Source organism: Hylobates moloch, unplaced genomic scaffold (assembly GCF_009828535.3).
Source record: "Hylobates moloch isolate HMO894 unplaced genomic scaffold, HMol_V3 SCAFFOLD_15, whole genome shotgun sequence".
Lineage (NCBI taxonomy): Eukaryota > Metazoa > Chordata > Mammalia > Primates > Hylobatidae > Hylobates > Hylobates moloch.
Window position 1 is genome coordinate 1025288 of NW_026652290.1, and position 5247 is coordinate 1030534.

The following is a 5247-nucleotide window of genomic DNA, read 5'->3' on the forward strand; positions in this document are numbered from 1 at the left end:
TTAGAGTCATACATCCTCACACGTCTGTTGGTGTGAAGAAGTGCACCGGTACCTCTCACACTTTCATATCAATGTGTCCTCATAGCAGAAGGCAGCTTTTCTGTTAAATCTGGGAATTTATCAGGAGGAAGACAACCCAAGCCTCATTTCAGAAAGAAGTCTGGTATGTACTTGGAAACCTATGTGTCTGTCATCTCTAAGTACATTAATGTTTTTTCTCAAGAGAATCAAGGGAAAATGATGCTTCAGAAAGATGTCCCACATTTATCCTGTGGCACTCAAAGTACCCCAGGTTGAGAGGATATGAGGAAGATTCAAGCTGTCAAGTTCAGTTTCCCAAGATCTATTCCACAGAAGACGGGCAAATCTCACTTCAGAGACCACTGACTGAAGGGCAGTCTGGTCCCAGAAGCATGGAGAACTCAGAAAAAAATGTTAAAGTCTCTCTGGAAAGTAGAAGCCTGGGAGAAAACCAAACCAAACCCATTCTCCCATTGCCACCCAGAGATACTGTCAACGTTTTGAGCTCACGGGCGAAGTGTAGGCTTTTCCCACTGTCAATTAGACATTGTTAAGGGAGTAAGGCAGCCTGAAACCTCTTGCTCCTAGGTCCCATAGTCTCCACTCCCCTTCCAGCTGGAAATTTGTGCTGCAACCAGAGGAACCAGAAATGGGGTGAGAAAACTTAGGGGACTGGGTTGTAAGATCAAAGGCCGGTCTTGCAGCAGTAATGACAGTTCCCAGGGGGACTGTGACATCACTACATTCCACTCCTCCCAGGGGAGGGGACCACATCAGTGTGATGCCCAAGTAGCCGCCCCATGATGGGGGAGGGAAACACACGGTTTTGACCCAGGTCCTCGGAGACGCCAGCCCAAGAAGCCCAGGGAGGTCGAGCTTGGGGCAGCAAGAGGGGAGGGCAGAGTCTGCAGTAGGGAGCCCCAGGAGTCACCAGCCCAAAGTCACCCAGGGACGACTGGCGAGGGCAGGGCCTGGGGCTGGGGGACCCAGGTCCTGGGAGACACAAGCCCAAAGAGCCCAGGGAGGTTGGGCTTGGGGTGGCAGGAGGTGAGGGCTGAGTGTGGAGCAGGGAGCCCCAGGAGTCACCCGCCCAAAGTCACCCTGGGGTGATTGGCAAGGGCAGGGACTGGGCTCCTTGCTGAAGGGGTGGGGCTGACTGACAAGACTTTGGTCAGGGGAGCCCAGAGGTGCTGGGGTTGTGGGGCCCAGTCTGGTATGCCTCAGGAGTGGCATGGACTCTGGCACCGGTCTTGTCATCAGAGGGGATCTGTGGCTGGGTTGGGGGCCATGACCTGGTGCGTTTTTACCTTTTTCTTGGCTGCGGCCAGTTTCCCCTGTTGTGTTTTTCCTGACATTGTGGGGTGGGGAGGGAGGCGGGGTTGGGGCCACGTCAGCAAAATCCCAGTGAGCACTGCTGAATGCCTCCAGTCAACGACCAGGCAGCTGTGCGACTGAGCCACAGGAGGCGTAACCAGGGCCCCACTAGAACACAGAATAGGGGCGTGGCCTGAATACTCCAAGCCCATTGGTCAGTGAGAAAGATGAAAGGGAAGGGAGGCGTGGCCAGGCAGCAGACTGTCCAGAGGGACCTGTGACATCATAAGGAAAGCGGCCCATGCAACCGCTGTCCCCGCCCACTCAGAAAAAGGGGAGGGGCTGTCCACTCTGGGAGAGGGGAGGGGCTGGATTTCGCTTTAAAAGCTTTGAAACTGTAAAAAATAAACTTCAAAAAGCATATGTGTGTCTACTTTATATATATGTGTGTCTCTGTGTGTGTATCTATGTGTTCCTCCAGAGCTGTCTTCATTATCCAGCTTCTATGCAAAGTCTATGAATTTGGCTTATATTTTTCATCTTCAAATGGAGCACAAGAATTACCAGTATTACCTTAACTGAGATATAGATCCTATAAAAATGGAAAATCCATAGCATGCTTGATGATTAGTGAAGCCACCTATAGTATCCAACATTCCAATACGACAAAATAATCACAATGATTTCTCTTTTTTGGAAAAATGTTTGTCTTATTATCCTCCATTATTGTTAAGATTTTTTTAAAAAACAGGAAACATGTCTAATATCTTTAAAAGCACAAAGCTTTTGGGCCGGGTGCGGTGGCTCATGCCTGTAATGCCATCACTTTGGGAGGCCGAGTTGGTGGATCGCCTGAAGTCAGGAGTTCAAGACCAGCCTGGCCAACATGAGGAAACCCAGTCTCTACTAAAAATACAAAAACTAGCCAGGTGTGGTGGTGGGTGCCTGTAATCCCGAGTATTTGGGAGGCTGAGGCAGGAGAATCACCTGAACCCAGGAGACGGAGGTTGCAGTGAGCCAAGCTCACGCCACTGCACTCCAGCCTGGGCGACAGAGCAAGACTCCATCTCAAAAGAAATAAAATAAAATAAAATAAATAAAATAAAATTAAAATAAAATAAAATAAATAAAATAAAATAAAATAAAATAAAATAAAATAATAAAATATAAAATAAAATATAAAATAAAATAAAATATAAAATAAAATAAAATAAAATAAAATAACATAAATACAAAATCAGTAAGAACACAAAGCTTTCAATTTAATAAGCACCTAAAGCTCTTTACTGGTTTCAAACAAATACAAGGCCCATTTTTCTAGAATCACCTGGCCTCTCTAAGCCTTGCAAATGAAACTGAATTTCTCACTTGATACCTGGTTATGACTTGCAATCATGAAAACCAAGAATTGTGTTATGTCACTGTGTATTGCTTGTTACCTGAAATCCACACTAGGCTGGGATCAAGGGTTGAATCCTTCATGATTTTTCTCCATAACCTGTGTGGTTCTTATCCCAGACCAAACTAAGCTTTTTTCTAGAGTTCTACAATTTACAGTTAATAGACAAGAGTGGTTCTCAAAATGTAGTCTATGGACTAGCAGCACCAGCAGCATCTGAGACCTTTTTTATATGTGCAAATTCCCAGGCCCTGCCCCGGACCTGGTGAATCAGAAACTCTGGATTAGGGTTCAGCAATCTGTGCTGCAGTAATCCCTCCAGGTGTTCAAGGACCTCTGGCATACAGCAGGTAGTAAAATGTGTTTCCTTCTGTAGGTCCAAAGCCAGGGTTACCATATGTTCTGCCTTGTTATGAAACAATGACATGCAATTAAAAGACATAAATCTCCTTTCTACTCCCACCCTCCATCCAATGTGTTTTATTTTTATGAGTTCAATAAGAAAACAAGTGGCAATCAGAGATTTAGTCTAAAAAGTATGTTCACAAGTGTCCGTTCTTGGGGGTGGCAAGCCACCCAGGCGCCAAGGCAAGAGACTGAGGACACAAGCTGTTCCAGTATAATAAAATAGAAAACAAGAATAGTTATGCCAGATATAGATCTTAGGTATGATTATATATGAATATCATTAATCATTAGCTTGTAGCAATTACTCTTTATTCCGATATTATAATAATCCTCACTCTATAATCATAACCTAGGAAAAACCAGGCCATACAGAGATACGAGCTGAGGGGACACAGTGAGGAGTGACCAGAAGACAAGGGTGTGAGCCTTCTGTTATGCCCAGACAGGGCCACCAGAAGGGCTCCTTGGTCTAGCGGTGATGCCAGCGTCTGGGAAGACGCCCGTTCCCAGGCGGACCATGGTCTAGCGGTAGTGAAAAGTGTCAAGGAACACACCCGATACTTAGCAGACTGGGAAAGGGAGTCTCCTTTTCCCCGGGGGAGTTTAGAGAAGACTCTGCTCCTCCACCTCTTGTGGAGGGTCTGACACCGGTCAGGCTTTCCCGCAGTTATCCGGAGGCCTAACCGTCTCCCTGTGATGCTGTGCTTCAGTGGTCACGCTCCTAGTCTGCCTTCATGTTCCATCCTGTACACCTCGCTCTGCCTTCTAGATAGCAGTAGAAAATTAGTGAAAGTACTAAAAGTCTCTAATATGCAGAAATAATGGCATAAGCTGTCTCTCTTTTTGTCTCCTCTCTCTCTCTCTGCCTCAGCTGCCAGGCAGGGAAGGGCCCCCTGTCCAGTGGACACGTGACCCACGTGACCTTATTTATCATTGGAGATGACTCACACTCTTTATCCTGCCCCTTTTGCTTTGTATCCAATAAATAACAGCACAGCCAGACATTCAGGGCCACTACCGGTCTCCGCGCATTGGTGGTAATGGTCCCCCGGGCCCAGCTGCCTTCTCTTTTATCTCTTTGTCTTGTGTCTTTATTTCCACACTCTCTCATCGCCGCACGTGGGGAGAGACCCACCGACCCTGTGGGGCTGGTCCCTACACAGGTTCACCCCAGGTTCACTTCTAAACATCACAGAACAAACTGTTTGAACTAGCCAAGGTCACATTCAAAGCTGTTTATTCTTTTTTTTCTTTTTTTTTGAGATGGAGTCTCGCTCTGTTGCCCAGGCTGGAGTGCAATGGTGCAATCTTGGCTCACTGCAACCTCCACCTCCCGGCTTCAAGTGATTCTTCTGCCTCAGCCTCCCAAGTAGCTGGGACTACAGGTGTATGCCACCACACCCAGCTAATTTTTTGTATTTTTAGTAGAGATGGGGTTTCACCATGTTGGTCAGGCTGGTCTCGAGCTCCTGACCTCACAATCTACCCGCCTTGGCCTCCCAAAATGCTGGGATTACAGGCATGAGCCGCCGCCCCTGGCTGGCTATTTATACTCTTTCCCCAACTCTGTCCCTGAGGAACTGTAGCAGGATGAGTCGTAGACAAAACTCCTCAGACACCAGATTAAAGAAGGAAGAGGTTTTTTTTATTCAGCCGGGAGCGTCGGCAGACTCATGTCTTAAGATCCGAGCTCCCCGAAAAAGAAATTCCTAGCCCTTTTAAGGGCTTACAATTCTAAGGGGTCTATGTGAAAGAGTCATAATAGATCAAGTAAGCATGAGGAACGTGACTGGGGGCTACATACATCAGCTCACAGAACAAAAAGTTTTACAGTGCTTTCTCATACAATGCCTGGAATTTACAGATAACACCAGTAGTTTTGGTCAGGGGTTAATATTATTATTATTTCAACCACCAGGGCCAGGTGGTGGCGCCAAGGTCGTCTAGCTATTTATCTTACTTCTGTTTCTTTCCAACTTTTTGCTTTCTCCCTTTTCCCCTGTCTTATAAACTAGGGAAAAGGGGAGGTTGGGGAGAAACTGGGAAGGACAACAGAAGTGGTGGTCTCATACCATAATGGGAGGCAGGCTGCTGAACTGGGGCCC

At 46.8% G+C, this 5247-nt stretch overlaps 1 pseudogene; it reads right to left on the reverse strand.

The window, feature by feature from the left end:
* Nucleotides 1-487: 487 nt before the first annotated feature.
* On the reverse strand, nt 488-1278 carry LOC116483397 (uncharacterized; annotated as a pseudogene).
* Nucleotides 1279-5247: the final 3969 nt, after the last annotated feature.